General features: G+C 45.4%; 1 protein-coding gene and 1 long non-coding RNA gene across 6 annotated transcripts in view; both read left to right on the top strand.

Moving 5' to 3' along the window:
- Positions 1 to 21,459, top strand: part of LOC139598928 (uncharacterized) — a 567,429-nt gene that overhangs the window by 389,975 nt on the left and 155,995 nt on the right. The gene's annotated exons all lie outside the window — the stretch shown is intronic.
- The window catches only part of LOC139598927 (CBP80/20-dependent translation initiation factor-like), a 283,857-nt gene that overhangs the window by 236,222 nt on the left and 26,176 nt on the right, over positions 1 to 21,459 (top strand). The window contains exon 4 of one of the 5 annotated variants that reach the window (XR_011682077.1): positions 13,094 to 13,104. The exons of 2 other annotated variants lie outside the window; for them this stretch is intronic. The gene's annotated coding sequence lies outside the window, so the exon portion shown is untranslated. Of the gene's footprint in view, positions 1 to 565; positions 577 to 1,078; positions 1,091 to 13,093; positions 13,105 to 21,459 lie in introns of those variants that run through there. 2 more of the 5 variants (XR_011682078.1, XR_011682079.1) reach the window with 2 other exon arrangements.

The following is a 21,459-nucleotide window of genomic DNA, read 5'->3' as shown; positions in this document are numbered from 1 at the left end:
GGTTGGAAGGGAAGGGAGTCTAGTCCAAACACCCTGCAATGAGCAGGGACACCTTCCACTAGACCAGGTTGCTCAGACCCCCCGTCCAGAATGGCCTTGAATGTTTTCAGGGGCATTGTCTTGGGTTACCTGAGGGTGAGGTGTAACCAAACTATGTATTCTACACCCATCTACATTATTCCCCGTGAACTGTTAATGGTGGGTTGTTTGAAACAGCTGTCCAGTGCACACCCCACCCCTCAGGCTATGAGCCGGCTGTTAAATGAGATAAGGAAAAAGGGGCAACCTTGCAATGCAGCATATTGTTTCTTTTTCTTCTCACCAATCACTCAGCCCTGATAACTCCCTCCAGAAAAGCAGCAGCACAGTCCCACCCATCCTGAAGGGGTCTCTCTCTGCTAATGGGCCATAATGAACCAGAAAGGCATCAGCCTAATAGGCAGCTGGAACAACCTTTAAGGACTCCAAAAATATCCTCTGACTCATAGGATTGCATAATTCCATTGTGAAACTCCCCGCCCTGGGGAAGGTACCACCTGAACTCCACTGTATATAATCTGGGCAGTTTAGAGACTTGGGACACCACCACCAGTGGACATCCAGAGGAGGACCTGAACTTCCACGGGAGGACCAGACCTTCCTCAGGACCACCACTTTTGACAAGACTGCAACCATCACTTCAACAGCGCTACAACCACTGTTTAATCGGACTGTGACCATCACCCTGACCAACAGGGGCCAGGTTGCACTCTGACTTTGTGGTTTTAAGCCAGTTTTTCTGTATCCTTGCATTTATTGTAATCTTTCTATCAAAATGTAACTCTGACTTGAAATCTCTTGAAAGGTATTTGTGTGGGGTTCATTTCTCACACTGATTTACTTTCAAACCAGCGCAGGCATACATCACCTCTCTGGGCAACCTGTGGCACTGTTTCACAACCCTCATCATAAAAATTTTGTACCTTCTATCTAGTATCTATCTTCTACCCTCTTTCAGTTTAAAATCATCACCCCTTGTCCAATCGCAACAGGCCCTGATAAAAAGTCTGTCCCCACCTTTTTTTTTCTCTTCCTTTAGGTGCTGAAAGGCTGCAATAAGGTCACCCCAGAGCATTCTCCAGGCTGAACGACCCCAACCCTCTTAGCCTTTTCTCATAGGAGAGCTACTCCCGCCCTCTGATCATTTTTGTGGTGCTCCACCCATTGCACCTTGATCACCTTGGTTGTATTGGTGTTGCTTTGGTAGCTGATGATGTTGATGCCTAGAAAGGCTACCTGTAACAGAGGCTAGACAGTGTTAAACGAATAAAGTATGTATTTATTAGAAAGGCCTTCAAAGGATACACCTTGGGCAGTATAAGAGCCCGGCCATGGCTCTACCCAAGATGGATGACCGGTCACGAGTTTTAACAGTCTTATAAGTTTTGGTCCATTTACATATTGGGGTTAATTGTCCAATTACAGCTTCAGGTTATGAAGTCCCATCCTCCCAGATTACTCTCCTCAATTCACTGTTGTTTATACTTTTTGGACCTGAAGCTGCAATGGTGTCCTCGGTTCTCAGGCTGGAAAAGGATTGTTTCGTCTAACTAAACTGTGAAGAGAACTTGCTAACACTTTATATGAAGTTCAGTTATATAATAATGCAGTACAGAATCTGGAAAATATGAAAGCTTAAACTTAAGGCATCAGTGTGACATTTATTTTTAACCAACCCGGCAGCAAAATCCTCTTCAAACATAAGGTGCTGTTGGGTCAATCAGCTGTAGGAACAGTTATGGGAAAACAATGCAAAAGCTGCCCCCTGGGAAGACAGCCAGAGATGAAACAACGCTGCAGTGTTTTGTTGTCCATCAATCTCAATATACTTTTTGGCAAAGGGCTGCTCTCAGCATTCCCCATTTCCTTGCAAGAAAACCAAGGCAAAAAGGAGAGAAGAGGCTATGGTTGGACCTTCCCCCACTGCAGACCTTGCAATGAACTTGTGGCCACCAGATCCTCAAATGTGTGAACCTCATTACCAATGAGACTCCCTTTCAACTTGTCATGGTCCGGTTATTAAAGTTATTAGAAATGCCTCCACCCAAATTAAGGTACAGATGAGACCATATCCCAATGTCAATAGTATGGGTTTTATTTGATAGAAAATATGTCTTGGTTTGAAAGACAGGTGTCTGCTAAGGAAGGCAGGAGCTTTCCTTGGAATGGAAAATGTAAACCCCTTCCCTCCAAATTATTATAATTTTGAAATTAAGGGGCTCTCAGGCAAAGATATGAGGATAGGAATAACAGTTCTTTACTAGTATGTATAATAATGCAAACAAACAACTATGGCATTAACAACAAACAGAACCAGAAACCCAGTAACAGCCTTCTCAGCCACAGGCACTTTCCCTTTTTGTGTGGTGATGGTCACAGCCGGCAGGGGCGCTCGTGGCTACCAGTGGGCAGGGCAGGTGTGATGATTTCCCTGGTGTTGCAGGGGGTGCTCCAGCTCAAGCTCGGGGAGCATGTGTTAATGGTGGCTTGACTGAGACTGGAAGGGATGGAAGTGAGGCTTGCTTCACAAACCCCCCCTGGGGCACCCAATCCCAGTGCTCTAGCAGGACTCTCACATGGCAAGCTGGAACAGCAGGAATGAGCAACAATCCCAGGGTGGTAGATGTGAGAGACAACTGCTCACTTTAAAATTTTTTAAAGGTCTATTAAACCTTAGCAAAAATTCAAAAAAGGACTAAATAAGGAAAAATTGCAGTGCTGGGAACTGCCCTCATGGCTGCCTACCACATGGTTGGTTCATCTTCAAGATGGATGCTCAGTCTTTTATACCCCGGGGGGGGGTTGCATCAGCCAACCCTGGCCCCTCCCAAAGTCTGTCAGTCAACTCTTCTTTGCAGTTTATTGGTGGAGACTGCTTTCTTGCAACTTGATTGGAGGGTCAGGTGTTGTCATGCTGCGCCCCCTTAACAACAAGCTTTTCCATTCCCAACTGCCCCATGTAAGGGGCAAAGGGCACATGTACATGTCTTTCTACCTGTCCTAGATAAACCAGGCTGTCTGATGGCAACAATATGGGGGGAGGGGGGGAAGGGAACTATGGGGAGAACAGAGGACATCTAAGCTACAATAACATAACTATACATCACTAAAGCTTCTCCTAATATTCATACAATATTCATCCCTTGATTGCAAGAGCAAATCATCTCATTATCCATCTATAACAGTGGAGGAAATATATCAAACTCTGGAGCTGTAGTGGGAGTCCCAGGATGTCTCAGCAGGCAGGGGGTGCGTGGCTAGTGTAGCAAAAGCTCGGAGCAGTGCTGAAGAAATGGCGGGGGGCGGGGCAATGGCAGCACGGCTCCAAGAAGGGCTGGGAGAGGTGGGCTCAGGATCCCAGGCACCCGAGCAGATGGTGAAAAGTCCTTCTTTTAGTGAGATGGTTGTTAATAAGGTTTCAGTTCAGTGGCTGCTCTCATGAGCCAAGGTTCACCCCACGGCAGTAGAAGCAGGACTGGGCTAGACTACAGCGATGTCAGCAAATTCCCTTCCCCAAGCATCAGCTTCAACCGTCCTCCCCCGAAGCCAACAGAGAGAAAGAGAGAGTGTGTGAGTGAGAGAGTGAAGGTGTGGGCTAGGGGCTGCACCCCACCTCAGGTAAAGAGAGAGTAGCCAACTGCACCCCTCCCCTGAGCTGACATCGTCTTTTGTCTTTGTTAAGTATCCAGTTGTCAACACCTATGGGGGAAAATTCCTTAAGAGGAAAAAAACCAGAAGGAGAACTCCTAAAACCCCAACAATATGAGAGAAAGAGGAAGGAAGGAAGGAAGGAAGGAAGGAAGGAAGGAAGGAAGGAAGGAAGGAAGGAAGGAAGGAAGGAAGGAAGGAAGGAAGGAAGGAAGGAAGGAAGGAAGGAAGGGTAGAGGCGACAGAAGGAGAGTGACAGAGACCAAATAAAGAAAATATCACCATCCGTGGATCTCAACAATGTTCCGTTGCCCCTCTCCATCTGGTCTTGGTGGTGATGATCCCCCTTCGAAAAGCATAGAATCCAATGGGTTCATGTGAAAAACGCCAATCACTTGTGTTAAAATTTTAGAAGTTTATTAATAATAAAATAGTAATAAGAATTAGGACAATAAGAATTTGGACAAAGGCCAATAAAAGACAACAAAAAGCAAAGAATTACAGAGTCCAGGTGCTCTGCTCTGCCACAGAACACACTTTGCTAACAAAGGATTAACCCTTAAAAGCAATAGCCTATTGCATATTCATATATCTCATACATGATTCAAATATTCCTTTCAACATAAGGGTGCTTCTGTTTAAAGTCTGCTCCCCCCCTCCATCTTGTAAATCCATTGTCTCAGTCTCCACAAAGTCTGGGTTTTCCCGATAAGGAGGCAATAATTTTTCTCTTGTAATTTTGGTGTCTTGTTGCTGTTATCTCTATGTAAAGAATTTCTTGATTATCTTATCCATTCCTTGAGCTAGTTAAAAAAAGTATCTTACATCACATAGTTTCAATTTTAATATTATGCTGTAGCCTAAAAACTATATTTACCACACTACTTAAAAGGATTAATACAGCACTACAAAAAAATTAATACAGCATAACTTTCCAACATAACACATATAGTATTTATTTTAATATTTGCAAAGACCCATGTGACCGTGGTCACAAGGGTTTTCAGGATGAAGAAGAGACGAGAATGTTGACTCCATGATCAGAAGGCTTGATTTATTATTTTATGATATATATGTTACATTAAGACTATACTAAAAAGAAATAGAAAGGAAAAGGTTTCTTCAGAAGCTAGCTAAGCTAAGAATAGAAAAGAATGAATAACAAAGATCTGTGTCTCAGACAGAGAGCAAGAGCCAGCTCTGCCATGAGTGGTCAGGAAATCCAAACATCCACAGGAGACCAATCACGGGTCTACCTGTTGCATTCCACAGCAGCAGATAACCATTGTTTACTTTTGGTTGCTGAAACTGCAGCTTCTCACAAGGAAAAATCCTAAGAAAGGATTTTTCATGAAAGATGTCTGTGACAGACCCAACCATATAATATGCATTTTTCACAGTTCATATAGCTCAGGCTAGGTAGGAAAACCCAGGCACCTCCCGAGGCAGGGGGGATTTTCTAAAGTCTCTCACAAGAGACTCCGGATATGTTGCATCACATGCAGTCCAGTGGTGCAAGGCTTCAGGAATTCCTCTGGGGGGCACTTCGGGGGCATTTGATGGCTTTATGGCACCCCCTCAGCTGATCTTCACATTAATTTCCCATGGATGTAGCCTCCCCAGGGTTGGGGGTTCCATAGCCAGTTTGTGTAAGGGAGAATGGGTTCACTGCCCCTGAACAGAGGTTACCACACACCGAAACTTCCTCCCCCCCACCTTGGCTGGCAGGGAAATCTGTGCAAACCTGCTCCCAGCAAAATGGGTCTGTGGGCTATGGCCTCCTCCACTCTGAAACAAACCATATATTATTGTTAGCACAGCTTCTGGGTTTGGCTGGCATTCTTTTCCTTGTTTACTTGTTTTTTTCTCCCTGGGCCTTAGGTGATTGAAGGTGATTGATTCCCTTTATCAAATCTCAGCGGTTTGACTTACAGTCAGAAGTTCTTCAAGGAGGTTTCCGTGGTTGTGTTGGGGGTGAGGGTTTTTCCTTATGTTTCTTTCTCTCATGGAATTTTGTCCCATAAGTTGCTAGGAAACAATAACTACTGATACTTGAGAAAACAAGGATGTTGCTGGGCGTTACAACATTCCATTTAAATGGCCCTGGGCGGGGGTTGCAAGTGATAACATGAGAAAAAAAAGGGGAGTGGGCTACCCCGGAGGTTTGGCTGGGTTTTTGATCAGTGAAGCTTCTGGGTTCAGGGGAGGAAGGAGCTGTTTGCCATTTTCCCTGCCACCTGGCTGCTCAGAGCTCAGAACCAGCATGTGTGATGCCGAAACATTGGGACTGGCTCCCACCAGACCCTCTGCCTGCGACGTGTTGCTGCGGCCACTCCTGTGTGTTGGACTCCGAGATGCCAGTCTGCTGCTGTTTTCCTGCACTGCAAGTCTGCTTAATTCTTTTTTTTTGTTTCCCGGCCATTTGGAGCTGACATGTGAAGTGTCCTCGTATTGGCCACCTCTGCGTGGTAGCCCTGCAATCGAGACCAGCTGCCACCCATGACTTCCTGTCTCGACCAAGCTGCCAGGGGAATCATTGCACCTGCCCTGCCCACTGGGAGCCCACCAATGCCCCTGCCGGCTCTGACCATCACTACACCAAAGGGGAAATTTCTTAAAGAGTGGGAAAAAACTGTATATTGAGTTTTCTGGGTTTTTTTGTTTGTTGTTGCTGCCATTGTTGCTATTTGTTTGCCTTTTTATACACATACATACTAGTGAAGAACTGTTAGTCCTTTTCCCACATCTTTTTCTGAAAGCCCAAAGTTATAATAATTCAGAGGGAAGGGGGTCATATTCTCCATTCCAAGGGAGGCTTCTGCCTTCCTTGGCAGACACCTGTCTTTCAAACCAAGACAGATTTTGGCACCCAATGTGAGGCCAGAGGGCTTCAAGAGGAAAGGGTGAAAAAGGAATAACACTTCCTAAGGAATAACACTTCCTGAGTAACCTAGTTTTTGTGTGCTGAATATAGAAATCTCGTTAGGCGGCACCATGTGGTCTAGACTACCCTGATTCAGGTGGCACATGGTTGTGGCTATACTTTTCTCATTTGCAGTTCCTTTTCTAAACATGGATCCTATGACTAAGGCTGCTGTGGGTGGTCTCCGATTTGCACTATAGGTTAATAAGGTGAGGAAATTGATTTTTAACTTTCTCTGGAAGGCGGGCACATGGATACAAGGCTATCACACGCTAAGTGTATGTTTTTGTGCTTACATTAATAATGGTATGTACTGTGAGGAAACAATACCGGGGAAAGTTTTCTCCCAGCCCTTCAACCAGTTCTTTGGGCCTACCCCACCAGCTTTCAAAGGGTTCAAATTTCCTCTAGAGGCTAGCCATTTGCTGCTGATATGCCTATTCTATTTAGCATTCAGAGATAAGGGGAGATTGGATAACCACCCAGACACCTACCCCAGAAACTAGGGATGCTGCCCCAGTAACTGACACTACCACACAGCCCAGCTCAGAAATGAACCACATGGATTGGGTGCAGGTACTTTAAGTGAATGCCAGAACCCAGGCTAGCTCTTAGAACTCCAGCTCCACACCAGGAGTGGGGAACTGCCTCAGTATGGGGATTTACCAGAGGCAGAGCCTTTAGAGCCACTTGCTCTACGGTGCCAGACACAAGCCCCAACAGGGACCAGGAAGAGGAGAAAGGAGAAGGCTCTCTGTCTTGAGGTTCCACAAGGAAGGGTTTATTCCAGGTGAAGGGAGCAGGACAAAAAGCCCCTCGCTGCTTTGTGCAAGGGGTTTTGTACAGATACAAGTCAGGGGGTGGATACAAACAGCTAACCAATAGGGAATCCTCAGGGGAAGAGTGAGGGGATTACATCAAGTGTCTGGGGCCAATTGGGGTAGGAGGGTGGAGAGGATGGGTCACATGGGCCAATGGGGCTTTGAGGAGTAGGGGAATTCCAAAGGGGTGTTGCAGACAGGGATTGGCCCGAGGTTTAAGTAGCAGAGAAGGTTTGGGAATAAAGGGCTGGGTTGCCTTGACAGGCAGGGAAAGAGCTGGAACAAGAGGCAGGGAATGGCATGAGGAGCAGCTTTGAGGGAGGGTAAAACCCAGGGGTAAACCAACTCGGGGAGAACACGGGGGTACACTAGAACAAACCACTTAACAAGGAATCAATAAAATAGATTCGAACCACAATAGATTGGCCTCATGCAGTGGTTTTGGTTTTCTAATTTGAGATTTCTCAGCCCGCACACTAATTAATGTGGTGGGTTTAGTGTTGGCTAAGTGCTAGTGCACCCACTAGAATATATTTATTTCTTGTTGTGAGATAGGATTAGGAAGAAGGCAAAGTAGGCTTAAGGCTTTAAAAGGGTATAAAGAAAATTTTTTAACAGTAACTAAAAGAAAGAATAATAAGATTTAGAATAAAACTTTTAAAACACTTCTCTTCCCTACACTTTTTTTCCTACTAACAACGTACAGAAACAATTTAGCCAGTTTATTACTTTTAGAATGGATTTCCTTTAGTTTACTTAGGGAGAGGAGTCCCTCTTGTCATTTCATGAAGCCTTCTTTACAAGAAAACAGATTTTTGGTGGCTTTAAATTTTCATTATAGCAGCTGCTTGGGAATCTGTAATCGTGAAATTCTTATTTTTTATAGCTTTCCCATAGTTGTGTTTATGGGCTATGTCAACTTATGGGATATTATTTTAAGGATGAGTTGTTTAAGAGCAAAGATTATCTTTATTTATTTCTCTGATTATTTTTATCTTTGGGAGCAGAGGTCTTTTTCTTCTTTCCCTGTGGGTTAAGGGTCTTCAATACTCTTTTTTCTCTGTTCAAACTTCTCATGGGATCATAGGTACTTTAACATCTGTTTCCTTTAGTATAAATGTTTTTGCTTATAGCTACAATTTGAACACTTAATCTCCTATAGTGTTTCATGATTTATAGGGAAAAAGAGTCTGATGTATTAATTATTGTCACAATCCGCTAGTACATGTGGGGGTCATGATGGTTCATTTTACTGATCTCAGAGTGCAAAAGATGCACAGCAGGGGACTTTCAGTTTTAATCAAAAGAAATGCACCTTTTATTGAGTGCCCACAGCAAATGCAATAGAAGGATTAGAAAGGAGATAAAGGATAGAGAGAGAGAGAAAAAGGGGGGGGGGGGTAATAGCTACCAACGGAGAGGTGAAATCCTCATGGTCCATCCAATAGATCTGTCTTGTCACGTCGGGGAGAAACTCAAAATCTTTGGTTAACTCAGGGGTCTTTTATAGTCTACCGCCGGGAGGGGAGCAGGACAGAATGTTGAGGGAACAGGTACAGGACAGTGGAGAATAAGTCCATTGAGAACAAGTACAGACAGTCCAGTTCCGAACAGGACAAACCAGTCCCAGCAGTGAGTGGGGCCCATTGTTTCAGGACTGGTTCCCATGGGAAACCAGTCTTGGTCCAGCGAACACACCTGCAGGCAACACTTGGCAGACATCCCGCTTCAGTCAGGCCAGCGCCCCCATGTTAGAATTTTAAGGGTCTCAGTCTCAGTCCTTGGGAGGGGGCTTCAATCTCCATCCTTGACAGCAGTCATGAGGCAGATGAGGGATCTTCTGTAGGGAATCACCAAAGTTCTCTGGACAAGAGGTGGGGAAATTCATGGGCTATTGTGATGAGCGGGGATTGTGAACCAGGTATAAGCATACAGAGCAAGCCACTAATTGCCAGTCCCCGCTCGAAGCAGTGTACTGTGGCAGCACAGCAAGCACACCTGCAAACAATCACTTGGCAATCATCCACCTCAACCAGGCCAGAATTCCAGTCAGGGTCTTCAGGGTCTTAGTCTCTGTCCTTGTGACAGTCGTGAGGCAAATGAGGGAAACTTCAGACCGTCTCTTACAATTATATTCTCTATAGTTTTGTAAGAGGAATTTAGGCTAAAACTAAAGGCATTTTTTCAAGTCTTCTATTTGGGACTTTTTCTTATTGACTTTGATGTCTCATGTTGTTTTCTATGCGTCTTTACTCTGTCTTTTTTTTTTTTACCTGAGGGAGGACTGAAGGTTTGTAAGTCTTATCTGTGTACTGAAAGAGTTAATATCTCACCCAGGGCCAGCAGATGGCCATGTGATTCCTACCGATCCTACCGGGCAGCGGGCAGCGGCCAAAGCAGTCACAGTGATGGATATTTAGGCTGCATTGGCGGCTGTGTTAGGATCGGCCACATGGCTGGTCTTCAGCCCCTGTTGTGTTTAATTTTATCTGCGGGGCTCTTTTTTGCGCAGGCTGCAGGGCCGCCTCTGGGTTTTTTTCAGCAGCCACACTGGGGGAGGGCTAGGATCTCAGCAGCTAGGCTAGGACTCAGTGGCCGATGGCCTCCCCTCCCCCTGCTTGGCAGCTGCTGGGGCCTGGCCTGGCCTTACCTTGGCTGGGGGCCCCGTGGCTTCCCCTCCCCCACCCGGCCACCAGTCCAGGAGGGGGGGAAGAATTTGTCTCTCCAGACAAAAAAAGAGAGCTTTTCTCAGGGTTTGTTTGTTTTTAACATCTGTGTTCATAGAGGCGTGTTAAGCTTTCTAGTGGTTTAACAAGGTGTCAGTCTTCAAAACTAGTCACTGATTGGTGTTGTTAGACATGGAGGAAGGTCTCAGCAGCTCTTCTCAGAAAAATCATTTCTGTGAGTGGCTTTTTCTTTCCTCACCAAATGTCAGTGCAAAACCAGCACACCTCATCACACAGTGCACCTGTATCGGAAAATTTAATCACCCTGGGATTTTGGAAATAATTACAAATTGGCCTGAAGGTGAAAACTTTAGTCTTACTGATGAAAAGGAGCAGGAACAGGTGACCCGTGCTGAGGAAGCTCCACCATACAACCAACTGCCGCAAGAAGAAACACACTATGCTCTTTTCACTGACAGTTCCTGTTGCACTATAGAGAAAAATCGAAAATGGAAGCAGCTATATGGAGCCCCATGCAACAGGTCACAGAAGCTACTGAAGGAGAAGGTGGATCAAGCCAACTTGCTGAAGTCAAAGCTGTTCAGCTGGCCCTGGACATTGCATAAAGACAGAAGTGGCCAAAGCTCTATCTTTATACTGATTCATGGATAGTAGCCAATGCTCTGTGGAGTTGGCTGGAAAGGTGGGAAAAGGCCAACCAGCAGTATAGAGGAAGAACAATCTGGGCTACTGAAGAATGGCAAGGCATTGCCACTCGGGTAGAGAAGCTACCTGTAAAAGTCCACCATGTAGATGCACATGTCCCCAAGAGTTGGGCTAATGAGGAGTACTGAAATAATGAACAGGTAGATCAGACTGCAAAAATAGAGGTGTCACAGATAGATTTGGATTGGCATCGCAAGGGAGAGTTGTTCCTAGCTCCATGGGCACATGAATGCCTCAGGCCATCAGGGTAGAGATGCCACCTATAAGTGGGCACGGGACTGAGGGGTGGATTTAACCATGGACAGTATGCCCCAGGTTATCCATGACTGTGAGATGTGAGCTATGATTAAGCGGGTGAAACCCCTGTGGTATAGGGGAAGGCGGTCCAAATATAAGTATGGAGAGGTCTGGCAGATTGACCACATCACACTGTTTCAAACCTGCCAAGGCAAGTGCTACATGCTCTCAGTGATAGAAGCCACCACTGGATGGTTCGAGACCTACCCTTTGCTTCATGCTACTGCCCAGAACACCATCTTGGGCCTTGAAAAGCAAGTCCTTTGGAGGCATGGTACCCCAGAGAAAAATGAGTCAGACAACAGGACTCATTTCAAGAACAGCTTTATCAACACCTGTAATGGGGTGACTTTATAATGCTATGCATCCCCTATGGCCTGATCTGCTGTGTGCCCAGAAATGAGTCCTGTAGCATTAAGCTAGGCCCAGAGGGATTGCAGGCGGAGGGGGGGGGGGAGAGGGAGGGGGGGAGGGGGGGGGAGAGGGAGGGGGGAGGGAAGTGGTGGAATTTTTCACCACTTGTATTCAAAACACAGAGAGAGAAGGCTCTTAGTTTTCTCCCAGTTCTCTGCGAGACGGGGAGTTTTTCCTTTGCTCTTTTCACTGGTTTTCCTCAGAAACCATTTAGCTTCTCTCCAGTCCAGAACATGAGGGCAGTTTCCCGGGGGCCCCCCAAGCTGCACTGCAGCCTGGACGCTGGGCCTGAGCCCTAGAGAGGCTAGGCGAGACAGACACACCCACAGAAGGACTCTCTAAACCACAGAAGGACTCTCTGAATCTACCATCTCTTTAGAGCAATGAGGAGTTTTAATGTTTAATATTGTTATAGATGGATAATGAGATGATTGGCTCTTGCAATTAAAAGATAACTATTGTGTGAATATTAAGAAAAGCTTTAGTGATGTATAGTTATGTTATTATAGTTTAGATGTCCTCTGTTTTCCCCACAGTTCCCTTTTCCCCCCTGTACTGTTGCCATCAGCCTGGGTTGTCTAGGATAAGTAAAAAGAAGGCATGCACATGTGCCCCTTGCATGGGGCAGTTGGGAATGGAAAAGCTTGTTGCTTATGGGGTGCGGCATGGCAACACCTGACCTTCAATCAAGTTACAAGAAAGCAGTTTCCACCGATAAATGGCAAAGAAGAGCTCACTGACAGACCTTGGGAGGGGCCAGGGTTAGCTGATGCAACCTGTGAAAAACGCCAGTCACTTGTTTTTAAAAGTTTTAAAGTTTAATAGTAATAAAATGGTTATAAAAATTGTAATACAATTAGAGTAACAATAATTTGGACATTTTGAATTAGGAAAATATGAGACAATAGAGACAAAGAGTTACGGACAGTCCGGATACCTTTTTCTGGGCAGCACGAGACCAAAAAAGGACCCCGTTAACAAAGGATTAACCCTTAAGAGCAATAGCCTGTTGAATATTCATACACTTCATACATGATGCATAAATTCCATTCAAATACAGGATTCGATCTGGTCATCATCAACTCCTTCCTCCTAATCCTAAGGCACCTTCGATCTTTAACCAGGCAGAAAGAATTCAGTTTCTTCTGATAAGAGAACAATAAATTCCTTTTCTCTGAAAGATTTAGGGGTCCTGTGGCTGCTATCTTGCTGCGAGTGCCTCATTCCTTTCTTAAAAAAATATCCCACTTACATAGTTTTTTTTTTAACTACAAAAGTTACCTTTTAACTACAAGACTACATTTATCATATTATTAAAATGTTAATACAACACTACTAATCAATACAACAAAATACATATAGTAAATATCTGCGTAGAACCATATAATATGCACTTTTCACACAACCCCCAGGGGTATAAAAGACTGAGCATCCATCTTAAAGACAAACTGGCCATGTGGTATGCACGAGGGGCAGTTCCCAGTGCTGCAGCTTTTTCCTTATGTAGTCCTTTGTTGTATTTTTGTTAAGGTTTAATAAACTTTTTTAAATTTTCGAAGTGAGCAGTTGTCTCTCACAATGGGGACTTGTAAACCGGGATATAAAGCCTCTTCGCCCATAGCCCAGGAGATTTCAGACGAATGGCGCCCCTGCTGATTTTAGCAGATCGAATGACTTCTCTTGGGACCATCGGTGATTGCAGGTAAACCTGGAGACTACAAAGGACTGTATAACAAAAAAGAAGAAGGAGAAGGATCTAGAAGATTGTGAGTATAAGTGTGTGTATGCCCGAAGTGTGAGTGAAGTAATGTTGGGAGTGTGCTTAAGATAAAAGATCCTCATAATTGTTTTGGCCAAAATATAGTTCCGTAATTCCAGAATATGAACGTGAGCTTCACATTAGTAATATACGGATCCGTCCTAGTCTGTTGAAGCTTCGGGATAGTGGATGGTTGGAAACAGGGCGGGACGTGTATGAGAAGGGGAGGGAACCCGCTAACTGGCTGGATGCATGTTAAAGAAGGTCTGAAATGCAGTGGGTGAGATGCGTTAAAGACAAAAGCAGGAACCCCCGGCTTGGCGGGACGTGTAAAATTAAGGGATTTGTAAGAGCTCAAAAGCACTTGGAAGGCACCAAGATGAGAGCCACGGTATTAAAGTGATAGTGAAAATCACTATTCAGCAGTGTTTGCAGTCGCACAGGACGTGGTGAGTTTAAAATAGTGTACATTTTGGGACGACTAGTCCAGGTAACTTTCCCAGCCCACGGGGGGGGCGGGTGGGTGGGGGTGGGTATGTATATCAGCTCCCAGCACAAGCGAGAAAAGGTATTCCATATGCAATACATTGCACAACTTTTCCATGCATATTCAACCCCTGGCCCCGCCTGTTCTCGCCTCGTATGGTAATCAGATCCACGCCCTTCTGGGCATGCGTTGTTTGCTGTGGTGGTCACACGGGGGTCTCTGGTGGTCTCTGAGGCTGAAGATTGTGGTCTTCCTCATGACTGAACTTTTGAACTTTTCTCCTTTGCACATGAGCTTTTGGTCCCTTGGTGCTTATCTGAGTAGTTTGTCAGCCTTGATTAGCTTGGAGACAGAGGAGTTCCTTTATCTGGGCTTTTTGTATCACTTGGTCTCCTCTGGTACTGTTCTTTATGCAAGAAACTTCAGAAATTTGCATTTTCCTATGCCCTTTGTAGCATGGCAGAGGTTTCTTAAGTAAAAAGGTTAAAATTCAACACATAGTTCTACAGGCTAAACTTTAAATGCTTAATTCATATTGCTAATGCAAGTGAACTCCAAAAATCTCTATTTCAGCTGCTTCACGTGGAGCAGCAGCGCACTGCGTGCAGTAAGCTCAAGGTGTGCTGGCAGCGCAATAACTTCCAGAGCTTATCAGCCGAGGTGTGTCCGGCCACAGTAGTAGAGGCCAGCGCTGGCCGCGCTGCCGCTCGGAACAAGCCAAGTACGCGGGTTCCCTGGGCAGGGGCTGCAGGAGAAGGCGAGCGGGGTTTACAGATCCATTGCGGTGGTTCTCTCGACCCGCGGGCACGGACTAGGCTCGGCGGAGGTGCAGCACCGAGATTGCACGTGGCGCTGTTGGCGGTCAGGGACTGACCGACGTGCGGGTGTCCCCAGGCCAGGGCGCGGGGTCCGCCACAGTTCCCCTGTGGAGCCGTAGGATCGAGATGTCACGTGGGTGATGGTGCCTGGAGGAGGCAGGAGGCTGTGGGCAGCAGGAATGCTGATGCAGCGACTTTCGCCGAATGCGTGGGGTTTCCAAGCCAAGGGCTGCGCGGGCCTGCATGAGCAGTAGCGAGCCGGGGTGTCTAGAGCGGTGGCTTTCAGCGGTTCCGACCCAACTGAGGGTGACCACTGCCATCAGACACACTGGAGCCCAGGGCTTCCAGTGACGGTAGCTATGCTCATAGACCGGGGGGAGTTTGGAGATGCAGGGCCGCCGGCACCGGGTGCCTCTGGACTCGGCGCAGCTGGGGTTCAGGGCGTTGGAGCTAGAGCCGCAGATCCGTTGGTGCGGGCTGCTGGCGATAGGAGCTGTGCTTTTGAGAACAGAGAGATTCAGAGGTGCGGTGCCACCAGAGTAGCGGTCCGGCAGCAGTACTGCGGGACATGTTCTGCGTAGAGACCACTTAAGAGTCAAAAACTTCTAGTTGTGTGAGGGCTTCTCCACAACCCACCAGTGGGGGGGGACGGGGGGGGACCGGTGGCTGGCCCTGGCCGGGTGCATTTTCTCCATGGCAGTGTGCCACAGCTGGCTCCAGGTCGGCTGGGAAAACCTCTGGCAGGCAAATAACCTGGCGACATGCGAGTGGCAGCATTACAGCCCCCAGGCAACTGGTCTCGCCGAATCCCGAGGCCGAGGGAGAGGCGGAACATGTGAAACCCCCCCCCCCCCCAGCAGCGCTCTTGGGGGAGTTGTCGTTATAATCGAGACCATAGCCTACAGCAACTCAGGATTGCCGGGCAAGCAGCTGCACCCAGCACGGCTGGGCGGGGCAACAAGCTGCAGAAGGTTCCCTGCAATAATGATTTGCTTTTACTTTCCAAGAAGAAGGCAAAGCTTCTTCTTTCTTTTTTTTCTTTCTTCTTTAACTAATCAAGGAAACAGATTCTGTCGAAAGAACTGGTAGCTAAAATGCTGTGAGCCGCCCTCCACAACAATAAGAATCTCAAAACACCCCTTTTAGTTAAAAGGTAAGAAGTATCCCTTGACAAAACACAGCAGTGTAGGTGTGAAAGGGGTAGAGAATGCCATTACCTGTTTGTTTACTCTTTGAGCAGTGTACTTATAGAGATTTCTTGTTCACTGCCACATGTTTGAATGTTATACATTGCTAGTGAGTTTTGTGTGCAAGTCCAGTTGTGGTTACATGTATGTGCCAGTGTGTATCTATAGGTACATGTGTACCAAGGTGTGTGAGTCTGAACATGCAATAGCTGTGTGTGCCGGTGTGCACAGCTGTGAGTACACACAAGTACCAAATTGTATGCATGTTGTGTGTATTATTATATGCATGTGTGTTAAATTTTCCTCTTTCCTCTCAAGTATGACTATGTTAGTGTACAGCCCTGTGTTTATGAGTGTGCACAAGCTCTGCAAGTGTGAGCATAGCCCTGTGTAAGATGTGTGTTGATAACATTACCCATATTAGTGTACACAAATTTATATACTTGTGTTAATATACACAAGTTCTATGTACGAGCAAGTCTCGTGTTTGTGAACACGTGCGCATTAGTAGAAACTGTATGTAAGTGAGTGTCTGTGGCACACGTGTGCTAGCGTGTGCAAGTAAAGTGTGCACAGCTCCATGGGTGTGTGCAGGTGTGTACTGCTAACAGGTACCTCTGTATGCCAAAGCTCTTTACCAGTAAACAAATACCTGTGTGTGTGTACTGGTTCTGCACATACCCCTATGTGCAGACATGGACTGAGCACACCCAGAAATACAGTTCTGGAAGCACGGCTCCGTGCATCCGGCTGCTGTCTCACCTGAGAAAAATGTGTGTTTGTGTGTGTCAATGTATTTGTATCACTACTGAGCTCTACTGACCAGAGGAGCCCCTAACTCCCTGTGTACAATATGTAGAGTTCAACTTATTTTATAACAGTAATACAAACCAACTGATTCAAACTGTTGTTATTTACATTCTTACCTTGTGCCTTAATTTTGTTATAGACTTTTTAAAAATGTGGACTGTACTTTGTAAAAGACAAGTAAAAGCCTCATGACTAGTCTAAGTGCTTTAAATAACTGTTAAAGTAACATTTTTGAACAAAAATTTAAATTGTATTAGTCATTAATATACTTGTGCTATGAAAATTACAAGTATCTGTTAAGGGGAGGAACAAAGAAAAACATTAAAATTATTTGCTTAAAACTAAAGTGTAGTGAGAACTGGAGGGCAAGAGAAGGTTGGCCCCTGTACTCACCAGTGAGAAGATTATAATAACCCTGCTTCAGGCAGCAACCCTGTACGCATGGGAGGTGAGGGTAAAAGCCATACTGGACCTCTGTTCACAAATTCTACCAATCATTTTACTTAAAACACTCTTCCACTGTGCTCACCCACATCAACAGATACTATTAAATAGGGTTTAATTACTCAAGCCAAATAACTTATAAAATAGCAAAGGGCGGATTGTTATAGATGGATAATGAGATGATTGGCTCTCGCAATTAAAAGATAACTATTGTGTGAATATTAAGAAAAACTTTAGTGATGTATAGTTATGTTATTGTAGTTTAGATGTCCTCTGTTCTCCCCATAGTTCCCCTTTCCCCCCCTGTATTGTTGCCATCAGACAGTCTGGGCTGTCTAGGATAAGTAAAAAGAAGGTGTGCACATGTGCCCCTTGAATGGGGCAGTTGGGAATGGAAAAGCTTGTTGCTTATGGGGTGCGGCATGGCAACACCTGACCTTCAATCAAGTTACAAGAAAGCAGTTTCCACTGATAAATGGCAAAGAAGAGCTGACTGACAGACTTTGGGAGGGGCCAGGGTTAGCTGATGCAACCCCCAGGGGTATAAAAGACTGAGCATCCATCTTAAAGACAATCTGGCCACGTTGTATGCAGGAGGGGCAGTTCCCAGCGCTGCACCTTTTTCCTTATGTAGTCCTTTGTTGTATTTTTGTTAAGGTTTAATTAACCTTTTTAAATTTTCAAAGTAAGCAGTTGTCTCTCACAATAGTATTGATTTTTTCATGCTTGTGAGTACTTTTCTTGTGAAATAAACAGTTTTTTCCACTTTTCTCCAAGGAGATTTTCTCTCAAACCAGTTGGGGAAGAGGCTACTGGAATCTGACTTTTAGAGGAGACATCCTTTGGGGAAGTTTCCTCCCAAATTTGTCTCAAATTGGGACAACACCTGGGCTAGAGAACATGGTATTGAGTGGGTGTACCATATTCCTTATCATTGTAATATATAGTAGAAATAATTCATGCTATTAAAGAATGTATGTTATAAAGATTGTAAAATTCAAAACGTGTCTCTGACCACCCACTGGCCCGGCCCGGCCGAGAGCAGATGTCTATTCAGATTCCAACGAATTCCCAGAGCAGATGTCTATTCAGATTCCAACGAATTCCCGCACACAGCTAAGATAACGATCAATGCTTCAGCTTAAGAAAAGATGCTTCCAGGGCGATGTATGATGTATCTCGAGTCATCATCAGAAACCTCCTAAGAGCGATCATTGCCTTGCCGATTGCATCAATCAAGATAGCCAGCAACGCCAGAATTATACATCTGAATACATGGCTTCCCTGGAGCCCATCAACGCTGACTATCCACCTGGAGCCGATCTTTGTCCAGCTCTGCACACTGAAAGGAACAGCGATGAATGTGAAGAGTTAGAAAAGGAATTGGGACTCCTTTGCCTTGGGCACAATAAACTGTATAAAACCTCGCTGCAAGAAGTGGTTTTCATGAACGAGGGGGATTCTGACATGGTAGAGGTCAGATCCCGGGCTCAACGCTGCCTCTTTGGCTGTGGTGGTTTCGGAGACCGTAATTTGGTTGCACAGAAAGATTAATAAATCTTTTCAAAATTTTTGATAATTTGGCTCACGATTGATCGTTTATAACATCATGAACCAGCTTCTGGGAAAGTTGAACAATGCATTGGCCTGTTTAAAACCACCTTGAAGGCACTGTGTAGGAGTAGTTTTAGAAATTGGGAGATGCATTTAGTCAAGGCTGCCATCTTAGTTAACACCCGAGTCTTCAACAGAGCTGGCCCTGCCCAATCTGAACCCCTGCATACAAAAGACAGGGGTAAGTTTCTGTTGATATACATGAGAGGCATGCTGGGAAAAACTGTTTTGATTTATTCTGCCTCGAGCAAAGACAAGCCCATCTGTGGGATTGTCTTCGCTCAGAGACCAGATTGTATCTGGTGGGTGATGCAGAAGAATGGAGAGACACAATGTATACCTCAAAGGGACCTTGTTTTGGGGTGAACTGTCTGTTACACTGTCCCTGTTATCTAGATCCAGATATATGTATATTTATATTTGGTTTATTACATGTATGTATAGAGTTTTAAAGTTATAGTTTGGTGTAATGTTGGTATGGGAAATAATTCTGGGTGGATAATGAAATAGACAGGGATGGGGATTTTTCCTTCTATTAATGCCTTAATTGACAGTGATTAGCTCAAGAATGGGAAACCCAACGGGTCTGTAGTCTCCTTGGGTATGAAGTCTCCTTCGTCTCCCAGAATTGAATAGGAGGAGGAGGATATGTGCAGCCTTTGTCCCCTAGGGGCAGGGGTGAGGGTGCCGTCCTCACAAGAGCAGTGGGCATAATCTGCTTCTTTTCAGTGCCTCCCAGCTCCACCTCTTGGTTTCAGATGATGTCCTTGCTCAGGGTGAGGGGCAACAAAGGTTTTCAGCATCTCTGCAGGCTCAGCACTCTGTTTCTCACGTCTAGACATCACTCTAATTTCTTAATTCTGTATTGGCTCGTTGTTTTTGGGGTCTTTTTGGTAAGTGTGACACTTCCCGTGGCATGCTGGTCCCGAAGTTATTTTGCATCTTCTGATGCCCCCCTCCCATGTCTCGTCCCCTCCCCTCACTGTCTGGGGAGAAGAGCCATTAACTTAGCCCTATCCAAGGCCTTTACTGATACAAAAGGAACCATTAACTACAACGACTTGTGATTATCATAACAGGTAGCACTGTAGCAGCAACACTGGTCTGACTGGTTTTGTAACCTTTTTTTTTTCACAAAAAAAATTGGCAGATTTTTTGTTTATAACAGATAATGTTGGAGGTTAGGATTTTTTTTCTCTTTTTTCCCTTTCTTTCAGGGAATTTTCTCCCATCTGTTGCCTAAGAGATAACGACCAGTACTTAAGAGAGACAAAAGTGGCCAAGGTTGGGGGAAGGGGTGCAGCTGGCTGCAGCCTCTAACCGGGGGCTTTTCTCTTGGGAAGGGCAGAGATACTGGGACATTTTTTGCTAGGGGGTCAGGGGGCTAGGCTCAGCTCCTTGCTCTTTCTCTTGGTCTCGGAATCGGAGGGGAAAGGTCGAGCTGCTACTGCTGCAGGAGAATTCGCTGCCACTGTGGAGTCCAGTCCATCACTGCTTCTTCTTTACCATGGGTGAGCCTTTGTTCGTAAGAGCAGCTGGTTAAGTGGGACCTTATTAACAGCCGATCTGACTGGAAAGGACCCTCACCATCTACTCAGGAGCCTCAGGGGAAAAACCTGGGACCGCGACCCCCTCCCCCTTCCTGGAGGGGTGCGTCTCCAAGGCTGTATGTGGCAGCTGCTATGGAGAAGCCTGGCTGCTGCTGCCCAGCCCCACTATTTTCTGCCACTGTCTCAGGCTTTTTGCTACACTCTAACTCAACACCCCCTGTCTGCCTGATTCCCCATGGCTCCTGCTAAGGCTGCAGAGTTTTCTGTTTCATTTTGTTTGACAGCCCAGGGTATGCCTGCCTGTTATTCCAGCAGCCCCTCCAAGGTTCCTGCTACAGCCCACTTTGCCATTACCTATGTGCAGAGAGGAGGCTGAGCTCGCGCCACAGCGCCCCCTGCAGTCTTGGGGGAATCATCGCACCCTCCCAGCCCAGCCAGGAACCAACTGTGCCCCTGCTGGCTGTGACCATAACTACAAAAAAGGGGAACGTGCTTGACAGCCAAGAGAAGGCTGTTATTTGGTTTCTGTTTTAGTTTGTTGTTGCTGCTATTGTGATTGTTTGTTTGCCTTGTTATACATATATATATATATATATATATATATATATATATATATATGCATACTAGTAAAGAACTGTTATTCCTTTTCCCATATCTTTGCCTGAAAGCCCCATAATTTCAGAGTTATAATAATTTGGAGGGAAGGAGGTCACATTTTCCATTCCAAGGGGCGTTCCCGCCTTCCTTGGCAGACACCTTTTATTCAAACCAGGACAGGGGTCAAGAGGAGAGAACTCTTCTTTAGACAGCAGTACAGAGTTAGGCAAACATTTGGAAAATGGCTTAGGATCTTCACTGGGTTGCAATAAGTCAATGTCCAGATCAATCCTGGCTCTCAAAGCTCTACACTAAATGCTATAACATGTTGCATCATTTTAAAAGAAATTTATTTAATGTGTTCAATAAAGGCTTTTGCACATCTCAGTTAAAAACCTCTCTGTTTCTTGAGTTGGTGTTTTACCAAATCCCTGTGTCAAAAGTAACTGCTTGCCATTGACTTTGGGTCAGTTTTTGGACAGCTGTTGGGACATCCTGTCAAATTTTCCCTTGGCTTCTACAGGTAAGACATTTATTTCTTGACTAGAAAGCACTAGTATAAATAGAACATGGAAAAAAATCCTATCATGTCTTCTTGCTGCAGGTCAAAGAGTCACAAAGGTCTAAAGGAAAATAGCTGAACACAAAGACAAAAGATG

Source organism: Agelaius tricolor, unplaced genomic scaffold (genome assembly GCF_023055355.1).
Source record: "Agelaius tricolor isolate 1412-34295 unplaced genomic scaffold, bAgeTri1.0.p SCAF_21, whole genome shotgun sequence".
Lineage (NCBI taxonomy): Eukaryota > Metazoa > Chordata > Aves > Passeriformes > Icteridae > Agelaius > Agelaius tricolor.
This window is presented reverse-complemented; position numbering and strand designations above follow the sequence as displayed.